The following is an 18,659-nucleotide window of genomic DNA, read 5'->3' on the forward strand; positions in this document are numbered from 1 at the left end:
TCCATAGAGGGGATGGCCAGAACACTCAGGCAGTTCATACTCCCATGAACACTCAAATATTCGCTAAAACAAAGCAGACTTACACAGCAGGGGCCTGAAAAAATTGCAGGGAGATAGGGGAGAGCAGAAATAAAAGAAAGTAGGAGGATTCTGATCCTTTATTAAAAAAAAAAAAAAAAAAAAAAGGTTTTTGTAAGAGTCACGCTTTAGAACTGGTGATAAATCAGGAAGATTAGTGCTTTTTCTTTATTCAAACATATATATGCAGTTCCTAAAGACTGTAAAGTTTTATGAGATAACAAGTAAAGGAAACAAAACAGAAAGTAACTATTAATGTATAAACCTCTCCTTAGAGTCTTTACTAAGATTACATTTTTAATATGGTAAAGGAAAAAGTAATCCAATCCTTACATATAGGACTAATGAATTTTGTAATTTTCTTATTTCTCAAGCAAGACCAAATACTGTTCAAAAGTTGTTCAAAGTCAGTTTCTAGTGAGAAGAGGAAAACATACAAAAATTTCAGTTTCACTGAACTTAGGTAAAAACATTTAGTTTTTCCTAGTGACTTATTTCAGAAATGTATCATTATTCAGCAAAAATTAGTTACTATTCAGTATATTTGGTATAAAAATATTTCTGTGGGATAATGTGAAAATATTTCTGAGGCAAAATGTCAGTCCAAGGTATACAGGACCATTTTTAATTAAGACATTAACTGCTATTAGGCATCAGGAATTGGGGTGTTATCAGTGTGTTTGTCTTAAGAAAGCCCCATGCTAAACCTTCAAAAATAGAAAGCAAAATTTAAAAACCCTTAAACAACTGTAGAAAAAGAAGTCGTAGAAAATACATGAAGAGCAAGAAAACAAATTACAGATTAGCCGCAGGGGATTTTTAAGGAAATTATAACAAAAATTGAGAGTTTGTCACATATTTCCACAGATAGTACAGAAAGCTAAGATGATCAGAGCAATCACAGATAAAAACATGGGATAGCATGGCAAAAGTCAGTATTTTCATGTGCTAAGATAAAATTTCTGTAAGTATGTAAATTATTTTTAAACGAAGCATGACAGCAGAACTCCTCTGCCCCTGAGTATCTGGACAATATTGCAGGAGAGGAATAAATTCATTCTAAAGTCCTGAACCTCTGTTGCTGCAAACACAAATATATACAACAGTAAGTGCACAAAAACAAACAACAACAAGTTTTGTATGCTTATGAATTTATTCTTTTATTTTGACAGATCAAGGCCAAAGTTTTTTGTCGTGGTCAGGAATCAGCATGTAGAACATATCCTACTGCTGATGAGATTCATTAAGGTTTTATGTCACATTTAGATCCATGATAAGAAATCCCCCTAAATGTAACAAGAATGAGGATTGATTCTTTGCTTTAGCTTTTATTCAATTACTTGTCTAAATGACAAGCAAGAACCCTGAGCCCAGGTGGGACCTGCTGCAGTTCAGTTATTAAAGCCAAAGATTAGTAGTCATATCACCTTGAGCTTAATCCTCTTTTTTTTTTTTTTCCTGACTCACAGTAACCTTAGGCAAAATGGATTCTTTTTCCTTTATTCACCTGCAAAACAACAGCTTGTAATAATTTTGAGCTGCCTCTGGGTTGCTTCCTCATATATTTTTTTAAACATAATAAATACATTAAAAATGCTTTCAAATGATAACTGCAAAGAACAATATTACAAAGTACTATCACCATTATGACCTACAGAGCTTTGTCTAGCAATTGAACAAGCCCTTGATGACAAAGAAAGCCTGTGGAAGGCTGTTACATCAAATGACTTGACATAAACTGGTGTAGTTCAGTGATATCTGCTCTTGGAAACCAGATTATCCCAAGTGAGGATGTGACCCAGATCTTTTTCTTCCCAGAAATTTGAGCCTGTGGGGAATCTTTATTATCTTATTGTTTGTTCAGGGCAGAGTGTGAAGCAGCATGGCTGGGCTGAGCTGGGATTGCTCCAACACCGCCCAAAGGGTCGGTTCCCCATGAACAGAGAGTTGCACTTTGCCGGGGCACCCCATGGTGTGGACATGGAATTTTCTAGACAGACATGGTGACCAATTTATGCTCTGAAACACTAAAATATCTGAGTACAGAATGAAAACAGTGACCAGTTTGTGGCCTGTGTCTGGCAGCCACGTTCTTTCCCTATGCAAATCAAACCACTCACAGAGAAAAGGCCCTTCTGGTCCAGTTTCTTACAGGAAAGAAAACCCAGCTTTTTACCGACATGGGTCAGAAAAAATGAAATATTCAAATTTCATAAAAGGAAAAAGAAAAAAAAATTGGCAGTGGTTTTCACAGAATTTCTTTTAGCCCTTTTCAAAGTATTCCTTTAAATAGATCTTTCCTTTTCTCAACTTTTTTTCCTGTAAAATACATATTTTGTTTGTTATCTTTTTCCATACACATCTTTTGTTCTAAACAGAGAGAAAACACTTATTAAACAAAGCAGACTTGGTCTTAATTCATTTAAGGTCTTGCTCTTTTTCTCATTACAAGATGAGTTAAGGAAAATTATTAATTCATTTTCTTAATGTTTTTGAACTTACCTTGATTTTTCTCTTTCCCTCCTCTAATGGGAAATGCTGTTATTCATTCTCAGTCCATCTGCCTAATAGAAACTAGCTTCTGAAAATTAAAGTGCTAGCATGTGAGTTCTTGAATGACATACCCCTATCTGAAGATTAATTTGTGCAATTCATGACTGATGAGATGCATTATTATCTGCAAACTTATCACCTCTCTTACCCAAGTTCCAGCTCAATCTGATCTCTGTTAAAGCTAAATGAGAACAAATGCAGTTCTTCAGAACAATGGAAAAAGGTGCAAAATGCAGTACATTTAGTTTAAATCATTTTTAGAGACACTGTCTGTGGGTGTTAGTATAGTTATGAATCATTTTATAACCAAACATGAAACAAAATAAATAAAAAAAACAGAAAAGAAACTTGTTCTTAGAGAACAAACAGTCCATCAAAATGTTTCCCATCTTAGCACCAAAAAGGGCAGAAAAATTGAGCTTCAAAGGATTTGAAACTGCAAAATTATGTTTAGGGAACATAGAGTCAAGCAAACGCTCACTGACATTTGGATAGGGGTTGTTTTCATTCTATAGAATATTCCTGCATTCACTCAATCTCCTTTGTGAGTAGTCATGAAAGCCTTCCATACCTTATCTTCAAGAGTTTCTTCTAAGAAGACTAAAGATGATGGTTTATTTTCGGGGCTTGTGTGAGTGACTTGCTGGGTTTGGGGTTGCTCCCACAGCACTGGCACGAAGGCTGTCCCAAAGTCACCATTGTGACACAACGGCAGATTTGAGCACCTTGAGACAGAGCAATGGAATCAGGATCACCACTCCAGCCCCACCTGTTATGATCCATGGTCAATCTCACAGTCCAAGCAACACACATACACTATTTAGTATTTTCTGCCTCCTGCCCCACCCTTGTATTTGGCAGTGGAGGCCTTAACTTGCAACTGGGGAGTGTTGCATGAACATAATCACAGCTGCAAGGTCTGAATTTCAGTTCCATGTCTTAGAACTGCAGAATTATATAATTGTTTAGGTTGAACAATTCCTCTAAGATAGAGTCAAACCATTAGCCTACCACTTCCAAGTACACCGTGTTCTTAAGTGCCACATTTATCTGCATTTTTAATGCCTTCAGGGGCTGTGACCCCTACAGTTCCCTGGAGAGTTGTTACAATGCCTGGCAACCTTTGTAGGGAAGAAATTTTTCCTAATATTTAATCCAAACCACTGGCGCAACTTGAGGCCATTTCCTCTTGTTCTATCCATCTTCTATGGACCTGCCTTGCAGGGTGGTTATTTCACCTCTTTTGGCATCTATTCCCCCCAGCCCTCCTACACCTGCCGGGTCAATTTAGGCTGCAATCTCTCTGAGCCTCTCTGTTTTTTTAGTGTGAGGCACTGATTTCTAAAGAGCCTCTCAGTATTATCACAATAAAACCAAATGACTATGTCCAGGAGACACCAGGGGTTGAAATCTGGTCTCACATGCCCTGAGAAATGCAGACAGAGTCATTCATACCAAATGAGATGTCACATTAGATTTGAGCTTCTCTTACTAAGCACTGTAGTAGGATGATACTTTCTACTGATAGAAAACTGTTCTGGTTTTGGATGGAGCAAAACCTCCAGTTTCTGTGGCTCTGTCTCAGGACATGTGACTTCTATAGCCCTTCAACCCAACTGTCCGGGCCACAGAAAAAGGCTGGAATGAGCAAAACTTTAAAGTAAATAGCAGAAGGAATCTGAGGACTGCTCAGTATTGAGAACATATAGATGGCTTGCTGAAAAAATTAAAACCAAACAAAACCCAGAAGCCTTTACATGGGTTTCAGGGAGCTTTGGAGGAAGACCTCAAACAGCTCTGATACATAGTTCTGGTTTAATTCTTACCTCAATGTGAAGAAAACCTCTGTAACATATAAACAGCACTGCCAAGGGCAACGGTTTGTTTTTAAGATCACAGGGGAGTGAAAGGGCTGGGAGGGGAAGAGAAGCCTAAAACTTCTTAAAGACTCTTGCAATGACTTTTCCTTCCTGTTCTGTGCATTGATCTCTTTTGCTCAGATTAAAACCTCCAGCATCTGAAAGACACCCACAACTGACACCTATTCCACTAGACTGAAAACCATTTAAAAATTATGCTGTACTGTGGGTTTTTTACAGTCACACAGTGATCAGAGTGGAATAGATTTAAGACAAGGTTATTTACATTAAAAAAATTTGATCGCTTGTCTAACAGCAAAACACTGTTATGTCATTAAATGATAAGCACTGTATATGGCACAAGGATATCTTTTCTTTTCATAACACTGAACACATTTCTTATCCTCCTGACATTACAGTAATTTAACTTTGCAAAGTTATATTCAGATGCTGCTAGTTTTAAATGCTCCTGTACATGCTTATACAATTCATATTATGATGTCCATTCTCAAAATAACTGTCAAACCCTCCTGCTTTAAAGAAGACACAGTATATTGCCCTGAAACACTGTATACTGCAGAACCAGAGCAAGAAGATTGTTAAAGAATGTTAGAACAATGATGTGGCTTATTATTTCCTTGCATGGTAGAATTGTCATTTATCAAAATCTCATTTGGCAAATTGCATTTCAAAAGAGATCCTACCCAGCACAGGACTGAGGCCTTAGCTTGCTTCAGGAATGGGGTAGTTTGAAGTTGTTTTTTTTAATAATTTTTGTTTTGTTTTGTTTTGTTTTATTTTTTAATCATATTTCATGTCTAGGAACATGGGTGATGTCCCTGGATATCTGCAAAATGAACACTGCATTCAGCCCTTGTTCAGCTTGGTTGAGAGGAAGTACAAGGCTGAATCCTAAAAAGCAGCACTGTGCTCATAATCTATTCAGTAACTCTCAGGCTATGATTCAGCTCCTTTGGGTTTCCCAACCACTGAGTCACCTTGATCAGGATCCTGATTGCTGATGGTTCCCCTTGTAGTCAGTGGGGAAAGAAAAGCTCTCATGGAGACTCATGGTAGGAAGCCTGAATCACCCTGGGGCATGACATCAGCCAAATGGAATAACCCATGCCCAAGAGGCACATCGCTGCAGACCACCGCCTGGACATAAAATTCAGGAAGGGAAATTAATTTTGCTACTACTTCCTTTTCTTAATGAGCAAATATGTTTCTTTTGGAAGGGCAAAGCAGAGAAATAGTTGTCGTGTGTAGAGCAAAGCAGAGGGAAGTGAAGCAGATGCACTTCAGAGAGCTCTTTCATGGCAGGAAAGGGAAATGGTTTAAAGATCATAGAGCAGTGTAGTAGGTTTGCTCACCTTTCACTTCAAAGGTTCACTCATCTTCTGTTCCATTTTGGGCAGTGGGATGAGTTCATGGGTTATGCTCTTTGCTTGACCATATTTAAAGTAGCCTTCCCATACCAGACTTGGCTGTCTAACACCCACCATGGTCAGCAACCCACTTGCTGTAGTACTCTTGGCCAAGATTTCTTGAGGTGGCACAAAGTACAGGAAACATCTAAAATAGCCTGAGCTGAAGACAAAAATTAAAATAAGTACACTAATATCAATCATTTTGTTTTCACAGGAAAATGCTGTGACAGGAGTGATCTAGGACATTGAAGATTTGAATAGGACCTTCAAATACCACCCCTATTTATTACAGTGAGTGTTTGGGGATCCTCAGTGGTATTCCTCAGTGGTGGTCCTCAGGGATCCATCTTGGGCAGGGTGCTGTTTAACACCTTTTTTTGCAACATGGACAGTGGGATTGAGCGCACTCTCAGCAGCTTTGCAGATGACACCAAACTGTGTGGTTGACACACTGGAGGGAAGGGATGTCATCCAGAGGGACCTGGACAGGCTTGAGAGGTGGGACCATGAAGCTAATGAAGGCCAACAAGGCCAAGTGCAATGTCCTGAACCTGGGGTGGGGCAATCCCAAGCTCAAACACAGGCTGGGCAGAGAATGGATTGAGAGCAGCCCAGAGGAAAAGGCCAGGTGTTGAGGATAAGCTGCCAGGGTTGGGACATGAACCCGAGCTGGGTTAATGACATTTATGCCAAGACCTCATTTTAAACATTCTTTCATTTTGAAAGGTTGTAAGATACTTTTCCATTGCTGATTAGATGATAGGTTAAAGAACCTGTTAGATTCTACTTACCCTTACCAGACACATCAACTTCATTGGTCAATTTGCAGATCCAGGAATTGTCCCAAACAGTCAGGTGGGGGAAAAGAAGGACAACTCTGTGCTCATTGCATCTACAGATGCTGATGAATAAAGAAGACTTGGCAAATTCTAGTTGTACATGGTTAACTGAAATCTAGGGTATAATCAAATTTGCCGTCCTCTTCTTTTCCTGCCTAATGACTATAATGCATTTTGGGGGAAAAGCTAGATAAACAGATAAAATAGGCATTTTCCATTTCTCTAAGTCCTGTGTTCTTGGAATTCATGTACACAGTCAAATATCCATGTCATTTCAATGTTAGTTTTCCTGTCAAAATCACTACCTTCATCACTGTTGACCACAAGTGCAGCAGTATGGGGTCACCTCGTGTTAAATACTGATGATCTGTTGAGTTGCCTTTTCAATTCTAGGGTGCATCCTCTGTTAGGTAAACAAAGCAACATCAAAATGGTTAAGAGGAAAATATTTTGCAAAGATCTTGACAAGCAGAGGGAGTTACACATTGGTTAGAAATGCTCACAGCAGAATCGAGTTGTACACAAGTCCCCAGCCATGGCTGAGGAGTTTTGGGCTCTGCCAGTGAGCAGTGCCAGGATACTGGAGTGTGAACAGTAAATTGCCAAAAACATCCTGGGAAACGCAAAAGAAATAGGCTGAATTCTGCCCCATGAATCACCAGGCCAAATTAATCAGAGGCTGCTTGACAAGTCATGAAAGACAGATTCTGTGACAAGGAGAGAGAAAAAAAAAGTAATCAGAATCTGTCATTGTGCCAAATCAATCAGAATTTGTAGACTGGATCCTGAAACTCACTTGTTAAAATATGTTAAAAAAAACAAAAACAAAAACAAAAACTAAAACACTAAACTGGGATAAAACTTTGGACTCTGCCAGTATACTAATTCACTGGTCAAAACTGATAAAAATGGATAAAGTAATCTGAATATAAGTTGTGGCATTAAAATATGGGAGTTAAGATTGAAATCTGATGCTCTGAAAGTCATAAACATGGGCATGTTTTAAGGCAAACACAAGGATTTTTTTCACATTTATCAAACACCAAAAAAATGCTCTGTAATGAGCTTCTGCTATCAGACCTACAGCTTCAGGAAGTGGTGCTGATGATAAGAATGTTGATCAGCATATCTACATCCAGTGCAAAATAGATATATCCCTCTCCTACTTCTGCACAAAAATCATAGAATGCCATAGTTTCATACTGATTTGCTAGATGTAAAAAAAAAATTAAAAACCTTTGTAATTCTGTTTCCTGAAAAAAAATGTTGGAATATCTATCACTGAGAAGATAGAAATTGTAGCACTTCAGATTAAACTTTCAGAATTAACTCTTTTACCACTCATTTTGTCAGTTCACACAACAAAAAATAATATGAACAGCAACACCTTTTACAAATTCCTGTCATGCTTCCTATTCAAACTGCTGCCATTTTAAACTATCTCAGACTATGGGAAATACTGAAATGTTTAGGATGCAGCTGTTGTGTTTCTCCTAAATTGGATGCAAGTGATGAGTTCAGGCATATATGATTTTAGACTCAGTCGTCTGGTTTCCTTTAAACTTGATTTCTTTTGTAGATCTCATTGAGACTTGAGGAAAATTGTTTCAGTGCTTCCAGTCTTTCAGCTGCTTAAATTTGGAAATATATAGATTAAAGTGAGATTAAGTTAATAAAAGAACAACTGGGAAATGGAAATAAAATAAAACAAAATATTTTTTAAAAAAGGGAAATAAAATTTCCTTTGCATGTGTTTTAATAAAAATATCTAGGAAATAAACCTATGCTTTTCATATTCCTTCAGCATTTTCCTGCACATTTCACTTGATAATTAGGTTACTACATGAAAAGCAAAGAATAGTCCTCAATTTTAAAATACCTGAGCACATCCTCAACTTTCTGCATAAAACTACAGCCACGTGAAGCCTTCAAAACAAATAAGACTGCTCCCTAATATAAATGCATGTGGGCATGTTCACAGGTCTGTGTTTCAAGGTTTGATTGTTAATCATTTTTTTATTTGTCCTAATTACATTTTTAATTGAAACATACAAGAAAAAATGTGTTAGGTTCACTCTTGACTAATTCACACTCAATCATTTAAACACAAAAAAAAAAATAATATAAAACTCCAAACATTTGCCTTTCAGTTGAATCCAAGCATGGATAGTCCCAGCCCCTCAAATTTATTTTGAGAAAGTTATGAGTGTCTGAGAAGAAAGGGGAGGGAATAGGCTGGAACTGACTTATGAATGCCATATTGTGTAGCTAAATCTTGTTTCCCTCTGTTATTACAGAGTGTTGCTCCTTCCCTGCAGATTAACAAATAAAGAAAAATATATACTAGAAAGATTCCAGTCTTTCCAAACTATGTATTATAGACACTGCTTATGACTGCTTTGATCTTTTCAATTTCAAAACTGTAAGTCTATTAAAGGTTTAGGATACTAAGTATCAGGAGCTAATCTTACATTAAAGTGATTTGACTCATAATAGTGTGAAATGTTGATACAACCATATATGCTATTTATTTAGATGCCACACAAAGGCCTCTTAAATGATGGTCTCACTTTTCAGTAGCTTGAGGGAACACACCTGAGTCTGGTTCCTTCCTTCTGTAAAGAAGCCACCAGGCTTCAGACCTGAGGAAAAAACTTCATGAGATGTCCATGTCCATCACTCTCATTGCAGTTAGCTTGGTCTGTTACAGAAACTCCATAGAAACAGAGAATAAAACTAGCAAAGTAAATCCAACTGAAGCTAGTATACACTGGGAGCTGTCAGTGTCGTGTTCTTGGTAAATTAATCTGGTTTCTGTGTGCACAAGGGGTATCGTGAGTAATAACAGCTTTTCAGTGCTCTTTTTAAAGTCCCTTCTAAAGGACAGATCAACTCTTCTATCATCCATAAGATGAAAATGTCTCAGTTCATGTGCCTGAAATGACTGCAGAAATAACATGACTGCAGAAATAACATGTCTGTAGAAATCACATAACTTGGTTAATGATAACTTATTTGATTATAACAGATCATATAGTTTGCTGTGGGAGTCAAAAGCCCTGATGTCAATCATTCATGTTAATTGGAGAGTGAAATAATTTTCTGCAGAGTGTGTTGTTTGGTTTTCACTGATGAATGGTGAACCTAAGTGTTTTATGGCTTCTAGGTATAGGATTTAGGATTTAAACACACAAGGTCTTGAGCAGACCTGTTCTGTTCCTAAAGTGTCTTAAACATATATGTAAGTGCTTTGCTGGGTCTCTCCCAGATGAGTCAGCACCTTCTAGGGACAAACCTTCAGTGCTAACTGAAGAAAAAATAAAAATTTCATCTTCTGCTCTTGTAGCCTCAGATTCCAACCCCAACTGCTAACACACAGTGAATTCATTACACCAGCTCAATTTCACTCTCTTTCCTCTGATGAGGTGTGTTCATCGGGGTGATGAAAAGCAAACAAAGCTTTCAGACTTCCTAAACTCTGCCTTCCCAAGCAACCACAAACATCTGTAGAGGTGAAGATGCCACAGCCATCATAGTGGAAAACTGGGCTTGTCCTCCCTGTGCAGAGGTAACAGTGAGAGAAATCCCAGTAACACACTCTCATGGTGAATTCCCTTCAGCTTGGTTCCCCTGAGCACCACATAGGAAAGGAGGCTTGAAAAATAGCTGAAAATCCCATGGTGAAGTTATAAATATTCTGCGTTTCCTTATTATATTCTAATGTATATATTTGATAAAGGAGCCATTTTCTAATACTTCTTTATTTTAACAGATGATATTAAATACATGGGAAAAGAGGGTCCTTTTGCTTGATTGGTTTGGGGATTTTTTCAGATTTAGAAGTATCAAATAAGAGTTGGTCTTTAATAAACCTCTTTATGATCACTTGGCATGTGACAAATATTATGACATCATTGAGTCTTGAAGAAGCAAGCATTCATCATCATCTATTTTGTGTGATTAAAAGACTAACAATCTTTAAGCATGATATGGGGTCTGAATATCTCTGAAACTCAGTTACAGCAATTTTTTTATGAAATAACACAATCATTACTACATAACTTGAAAAATACCTTTGTTTTACAAATTTGTGGTTTCAAATCGTTCAGGAAAAGCACCTCCTTTGCATTTTTCCTGACTAGATAAAAGCCTTATCCATTACCTGGCTTTGTTGCTAGTCTTTCAATATCATAAACAAATAAATAATAATTTAATGTAACCCTGAAGGGATAGATATGGCATGTAAGGAATTGGTTTTCAGCTCTTAAAATAATAATGGCTAAAAGTGTTGCTTTGAACACAAACCTGAAATCCTCAGTCTAAAAAAGTATTCATGATGTTGTGCTAAAACACCTTATTCCTTTATTTCATGTCAAGTGAAGCATGAATATTCCTGCTGTTCAAATGAAAAATACAAAGTTCACTTTGTCAATTTGCATTATTAACTTTCTTCTAAAAATCAGTATCTGAGCATCACATGTAGAGAAAAAACTGAAATCACCCAGAGACAAAGCTACATAATATACATTAGTTTCAAACTGGGAACATATCTGTACAGATTTTTCAAAACAACTGACCTTTTCAAAGCTACTTAAAAAAGAAAAAAAATATTGTATTTAAATGGTCTGGAGGATTGTCGCTACAAAGAATGTGAGATTCATACAGAAGGTTCTAAAGGAATTACTCAATAAGAATGAGGAAACAGTAGTAGAGGCATCATTTTATTTTAGGGTTGTTAAGAAGTAGCAGGAGTTTATATAAGAGTGAAATCTCCTTCCTCCAACTCCTACATCTACAAACTGCAGGTCCTTTCAAGATCTCAGTGGGACAAAGGCATGGAACTCTATTGCAGTTCTTTCCATGACCTGATATATTTTTATAGAAAATTATTGGGAAATGAAAGACGGTTCTGAGATATATTTCACTGTTATGAGTTTCTAATCTACAAAATTTTGGAAAGATTATTTTTCCACTTTCTGCCTGGCTTTCAAAGCTGGTGAGATTTTTATATCTTTTTTTCAACATTCCAATTTTTTTAAATGAAAATCTCCAGCCAAACCTCTTCAGATGCCTTCCTTATTACTAAAAAAGTATTATGTTTAAAGCAGAACAAATTAAAAAGTTGAATTGCAATATAAAAATAATTAAGCAGAGAATTCTAAGCTAAAACCTGATTCAAATTTTTCAGAATGTTAAAAAAGGAGGTTATGCCAATGTAAGAAAACTTTGTGACTAATCTGCTCTTGCACCCAGGGCTGTTGCAGAGGTGAGGGGGCTCCCTTCACAGGGTGGGGAGATGAACATCCAGTGTTCATCTTTGTCTGTTGGGTGACTTAGATAAATTGTAGGTGACTATGAAAATGCAGAATTCACAATACCATAGAATCATGAAACCGTGTAATCATAGAATATCCTGAGATTGAAGAGATATACAAAGATCATCAAACTCCAGCTCCTGGCCCTGCACAAGACTCCTTGATCTCCAAGGTCCTTTCCAAACCCTTAACATTCTATAATTCTATGGTTACTCCTGAATTCTTGCAGTAGAGTGCCTTAAGATGAAAATATGTTGCACACACACAAGCTAAGTATGTAAGGACATACTTTTAATAGGAATTTTTTCAAGTACAATACAGATTCAGAACATTCCCTATTTCATGTAGTATGTCGGATGAGTCATTTGAGTTTAGCTTTTGGAGACAAGTATAGCTGGCATTGGAGTTGGGTTGCTGCAGCCAAGCCCAGCCTGTGTCTGCATTTCCTTGCAAAAGCATTGATCCTTATGATGCTGTAGAGTCAGGCATCACTCCCAATAACCTATATATGACACCAGCAGATCTGATTCCTCTTCCAAATTTCACCTCCAGTCCTGACCTGCCTATACATTCAAGTATAAAACTTTTTGAAATGACTTCTAGAAACCGCAGGTCATGACCTAAAGATTCCACTTCTAATAAAAATGAAAACACCAACCCAGCAACAGCTGATGTTAACAGGTTTCAGATGCCCACTTGCAGCTCTGCAAGGGAGTAGATCTGATTTAGACGAATGGCAGCAGCTTTCTTTATCAAACAACATCAACAGAACTTTTCTCAGAGCCCTGGTGGTTTTCACAGCCACATGCCCTTGATCCTAGGATAATTTTTTTTTGCCCAAACATTTAGTTAAGGTTCATTAAAAAAAGAGAGAAAACTCCAAAGAATCCATTCTAGGTTATATACAAAATTCAATAAGTCCTGAATAATGGAAGTGTCATAAAACTCACACAAGAGGGTGAAGAATTTGGATGAGTGAAAATATCAGGAAAAAAACTCATGGAAATATGCTTTTGAGGTAAAATGTTTCTGATAAGATTTAAATCCCAGGCCAAGTTGTTTCTCCTCCTTAGTGAGGTACTGTTGTGTTACTGCTCTCTTCCTGTAGGCAGAATCCTGCGAGGAGATCCCAGTCTGATGCAAGGTGAACCTGCTGCCACATCTCATCTGATGAATTCTCTGATGAAATTTCCAGCTTCTAAACTTTCAGCTATGAAGTAGAACCGAGTAAGAAAACCCAGCTTTGCTGGGCAACAGAGATGTAACAAAACAGTTTGAGAACAAACCTTGTCCCCTTCTTACCATGTCAAATCCTTTTCCCCCTGCTACCTAACTGCAGGCTCCTTATTATGTCACATGACACCTTCTGTGTGGCCACTGCTGTGCAGGGAAATGATAAAAAATGAATAAAATATTTTATTGTATTGTAAATAGTTTTGCATTCCCTGAGAGTGATGAAAGGTGTACGTAGTGTATTTTCAACAGACCAATGGCTGTATGAAAGAGCTTATATAGGACCTCAAAAAGAACATCTCTCCCCAGACACCAGCACCTTCTTGCTGACCTGCAGTGTGAAGAGTCTAAATTCTGATTGAATTCAGACTTTTATCATTGATTTGAGATAAGGATTGGGACTGCAAATTTTCAGAGAACCTGGGAAGGCAGAGGTGAGTTTTTTTCATGTGCTGGTGAAAAAACAGCTCCATTTTCCATTTCTGAACAACCCCAACTCTCTCAGCCTGTCTTCATAGGAGAGCTGATCAACTTAGTGGCTCTTCTCAATACTTGTGCCAACAGGTTGCTGGTGTTGGGGGCCCAGAGCTGGACACAGCCCTTCAGGTGAGTTTCACAAGAAAGGAGTAGAGGAGGGGAACCACCTCCCTTGACTTGCTGCTCATGATACTTTTAGTGCAGCTATCCAATTAAGTTACTCAATTGATTATGAATTGGAGCATGATCAAGCACTTATTCTTTTATGGATTACACTACAGTGGGGCATAGAAATATTATAGTAATGTGTAGATTGCAGAGTACAGTGAGAAAATCGTAAGAATATCATAAGAAAATAAGTTAAAAACCGAGTTACTAGATATTTTTCACTTTCCACACAGCCCTAAAGTACACAGCGAACAGAGGTCTGCATTCCCACTGCTTTGGTGAATGAGGACATTTCTGAAGGTCTGAGTCACTTTCATGCTGTGTAATGTCTGGGGGTGGCTCACAGGACACCACTTTGCACTTATTGCTTGGTTCAGATCAGCACTGCTGAACCTGAGGGGTTTCAGAATCATTCATGATCCCAAATCTTCAAAGCTGAACAGTGAATGAAAGTTGAACTCATTGAACACTCTTGAAAGGGAAAGTTTGATGACAATTTAGCATTTTTTATTTTTCCAAGGAAAGGATGAAGCTTTCTTCTCTCTACCCTGCCTGAGACTAACTGAATAAATTTAGTAAAAGAATAAATTAATTCTCTGCACATGTTTATGCTATACTGAATTCCCTCTTTCGACATTCTTCTTTTCTCTTGAGTACTGGTTTACCCTGAAACATGCAATATGCTTACCATGTTTTAACATAAATCCTTCTTATTTAAAGCAACTTTTGCCATCTATAACAGATCTTATTAATGACAACATAATCCCAGCTCTGGTAATGAGTCACTTGGGTCACGAGACAGGCAGCTCCAGAGTGCGATTCCTCCTAGTTTGAGAAAAATGGTCCAAAATAGATAGGTTGACATGTCTTTGGAAATGCCTGTGCTTGTGCGACAATATTCAAATCTCTTTTCCCCAGTTAAGCCATTTTAACTCTGGAATTATTATGCTGCTTTACTTCACAAGACTGTCACTCAGATCGTTCACAAACTGCTTTGAAGGTGGAAAGTGTTGTTGTGACTCAGAACACGTAATTGTGGCCTCCCTGTAACGACAATGGATACCAGTTTTGGTTGAAGTGCTAAATAGGAAATAAAGACATAATGCAAAGTTTGCAATGTGTTTGTTAGGCTGTAAACATCAAGTACCCTCCATCAGATGGGTAATATTTATTTCTTCATACTTGTGTAAAATTGCAAAGATACATGCCTGAAAATAATGTACCATTTTATTTGTGAACTTGTATGATGTATTTGCAAGAACCATTTTGTATCTGCTTACAGCTGAAGGTTAAAATTGAAACTTACTTCTTTATAAAAAATGGATATATAATCTTAGGCTTCACACTGCAAGACAACAGTTTCCTATTGAGAAGTCAAACTCTCCACTGAACTACTTCCCCTTTTCAACTGTTACAGACCATTTTTATCTCAATTTAGAATTATGTCACAAAAACAAAAATTATTGGAGAAATAGTTCCTTTTCAAGCAGTTGTAATGAAATCAGGTGTTTTAAAGAAAACTGTATCCAGTGCCAGTATCAAAGTACAAGGAATTAATATAGATAATTTTATACAGAACTAGGGGGAAAATGGACTTTAAATGAGAGAAATAAAGAAATAACAAATATAGAAAGAATGAATAAGGAAAAAAGAGATATAGTGTTACCTCATTTACAGACTAACAAAGAAAACCCACACCAAAGGTCACTTTTCAATTATCTTGTTGTTGAAAGAGGGAGAGTTATGGAAAAAAAAAAAAAAAAAAGAACCAGAGAAGTGTCAAACAGCAGAATCATAGACTGATAGAATCACAGAATGGTCTGGGTTGGAAGAGACATTAAAGATCATCCAGTTCCAGCCCTCCTGCCATCAGCAGCGACAACTGTCACTATCCCAGGTTGCTCCAAGTTGTGCTCAACCTGGCCTTGGACACTTCCAGGGATAAGACATCCAGAGCTTCTTTGGGCAACCTGCTCCTTCCAATTCTCATTGCAAAGGATTTCTTCCATTTGTCTGATCTAAATCTACCCTCTTTCAGTTTAAAACCGTTGCTCCTTCTCCTGTCACTACAAACCTCTGTAAAAGTCTCTCTCGTAACACCCTTTTGAATATTTAAAGGTTGCAATAAGGTCTCCTCCGAGGCTTCTCTTCTCCATGCTGACAATTGATAACAATCACAACTAACTTTAGTTTTGAACAGAAATAATGAAAACCTGAAGAGCAAAGAAAATTTAATTTAGTATTCTTCAGCCTTTGGGACAATTCAAATTTGTCACACACACAGATACCCCCTCCTCTTCACATTTGTTTAAAGGAAGGTTAAAGTAGCACCTTAACCTTTGCCTGTCTTTATTTCTGTATAAACGATTCATAATAGCAAATTCAGATTATGTGGGAATGAAAATGCATGTTCTTGCTAAAGGAGTGAGATAATCAATGGTGTTTGGCATTAGCACTTGTAGACAGGAGTACAGATAGAAAGAGGTGGGCGGCCTTGTGGTAACAGAAGGAGGGAAAATTAAGTTCTAAGAAATAAGAAGGGGTGAGTAGTTACATGGAAAAATGGTTATTTTTAGATTTAAGGAGCACACAGTGTTAATATGAATGTTTAAGCCTTGAGCATTGCTTTGCTGCAAAAGGTCAAGTTCTCAAATCCCATTTTCCAGATTGACTTCTTATGTTCATAAAAAGTTGTAATAATATAAGAAAGACAATATTAATTCAGGTGTAATAATTTAATTTGTTATGTAGGGTTAAATTGAATTTTGTTGTTTTAGCTCCATTAATTCCATATTAATGCAGACCATTGCATTAAGGTATGTGACACATAAACAACAAGCAGAACAAAAAATCCTTTCTTCACCATCCATTCTTGATAGGTGACTCTAAAATTGATGTATCATTCTACACCACCTATCACTGATTTTCCTGTTTTCAGACTGCACTGTGCCAGCCATTAAAGGGGTGTGGGAATGTGGGGAGTGGAGCAAGAAGAAAAAAACTCTCAGTAGGCCCCAGCTATAAGCTCTCTCCTCTTTCAGGACAGATGACTGATTTTCTAAAGTACCTCTGTGGCACAGGGAGAGTTGTTCACTCAATTTAATCAATGAGCACTACACTACCAGAGTGAAGGACAGTCACTACATCCTATTACAGTATTTTCATGGGACACAATGTGACAACCACGCAGAGGGGCAGAGATAGAATTGTAGAATTATGGGGTCATGAAAGTTGGAAAAGACCTTCAAGATTATCAGCTCCAACTGTCAACTCCAAGCAGCACCACCAAGTTGAGCTCTGAACCTCATCAAGTGCCATAACCACGTTTGTTGAACATTTCCAGGGATGGTGACTCTACCACCTGGGCAGCCTATTTCAATGTTTTACATCCCTTTCCATGAAGAAATTTTTCCTAATATCCAGTCTAAACCTCACCTGATGCAACTCGAGGCCTTTTACTCTCATCCTGTCATTTATCACATGGGAGAAGAGACTGACCTGCACCTCACTACAACCAGCTTTCAGGGAGTTGTAGAACATAATGTTTTCCTTTCAGTCTCCTTCTCCAGGATAAATGACTGCAGCATCCTCAGCTGCTCCTCATAAGATATAGGGGAACAAAGGACCCTCGGTGCTGGAAAAAAAATTCCAAAAATATCTCCACAAAGAGATACACTTTGGGCCAATAAACCTATTTCAGAAATATCCCTGCTGTAGGGACACCTGTAATCATTACCTCAGTCACAAGCAGGGGTTTGTATTGCTGAGAGGGTACCAACAACACTCAGACGTGCCCAGTTGACTATTTTTTGCTTATGCCAAGCTTTGCATATAATATTGCACAGACTGTAGGGACCTAATTGCATTACAACCTGATTGGTTGCACTGGCCAATCTATGAGATGGAGGTACCCAGTGCAGATAAGTCAAACTCTTTACCTGCAGCTCATGGAGCCGTGGGTGATATCAGTATGAATTAGATGGCAGTGTTGCTCTCACTGCACTGAATTCTCACCACAACGCTGCAATGTTTCTGTTTTACGTGTGGGGACACATGAACAACTTTTTCCTATGAAATGGTATTCAGAGAGATGTGGGTGATCAAGCTGACCGAGGAGAGTTGAGCTCTTACATTCTAACTTAGGTCATATTTGGTGTTGAGTTTAAGCGAGAGAGTGACAGAGATATTTAATTTCACCTGAAAATGCTTAAATTAATCATGTTCATGAGATGCCTATTCCTGACCTTTGAATTGATAGAGAACCTGTCATTCACTTACTTACACTAGATGTCAAATGAGAATTAAATCTTTCCAACATAGAATAAAAATAAGCCAAAAAAGAGATTTGGATAGGAAAAAAAAAAAAAAAAAAAAAAAAAGCAATTAGGAGTTTTAAGGTGTCATATCAGTTGCTCCTCACGAAGGAAGACCATGCCATTCACAAGTACACCTCAGTCTTTGTCTGGAGTATTATGCACAAGGCTGACTATGAATTATACAAGAAAATTAGTTTTAAATAGAAGAGCAAAGCTGTAAGGGGGCATAAGGCTGGGAATGAGTACAGCAGTCTACAAATACATGTGGGACGTGAATGCAAAAGAGAGAGAATATAAACCACAAGGTTATCATGAATAAGGATGATATAAAATGTCCATTTGCACATTTAGCCTGGAAATAAGGATATGATCATATGTTTTAGCAAGTGGC

At 37.6% G+C, this 18,659-nt stretch overlaps 2 long non-coding RNA genes across 5 annotated transcripts; one reads left to right on the forward strand and one right to left on the reverse strand.

The window, feature by feature from the left end:
- Window positions 1–1,283: 1,283 nt before the first annotated feature.
- LOC128788412 (uncharacterized) lies at window positions 1,284–3,291 on the reverse strand. 2 transcript variants are annotated; one of them, XR_008431063.1, is made up of 4 exons: window positions 3,203–3,291; window positions 2,780–2,812; window positions 2,581–2,659; window positions 1,284–1,585 (listed from the first exon to the last, which is right to left on the reverse strand). It is a non-coding gene; the product is annotated as an uncharacterized LOC128788412 (long non-coding RNA). The 2 variants fall into 2 exon arrangements; XR_008431062.1 differs by having other exon boundaries at window positions 3,117–3,287.
- A 114-nt stretch (window positions 3,292–3,405) lies between these two features.
- On the forward strand, window positions 3,406–14,411 carry LOC128788468 (uncharacterized). Of its 3 annotated transcripts, XR_008431107.1 has the most exons (7): window positions 3,406–3,548; window positions 6,135–6,211; window positions 6,313–6,418; window positions 13,183–13,301; window positions 13,617–13,741; window positions 13,872–13,913; window positions 14,186–14,411. It is a non-coding gene; the product is annotated as an uncharacterized LOC128788468 (long non-coding RNA). The 3 variants fall into 3 exon arrangements; XR_008431105.1 differs by lacking the exons at window positions 13,617–13,741; window positions 13,872–13,913; window positions 14,186–14,411 and having other exon boundaries at window positions 13,183–13,505; XR_008431106.1 differs by lacking the exons at window positions 13,183–13,301; window positions 13,617–13,741; window positions 13,872–13,913; window positions 14,186–14,411 and adding an exon at window positions 6,750–6,838.
- The last annotated feature ends 4,248 nt before the right edge of the window (window positions 14,412–18,659 follow it).

The sequence above is a fragment of the Vidua chalybeata genome, chromosome 5 (genome assembly GCF_026979565.1).
Source record: "Vidua chalybeata isolate OUT-0048 chromosome 5, bVidCha1 merged haplotype, whole genome shotgun sequence".
NCBI lineage: Eukaryota > Metazoa > Chordata > Aves > Passeriformes > Viduidae > Vidua > Vidua chalybeata.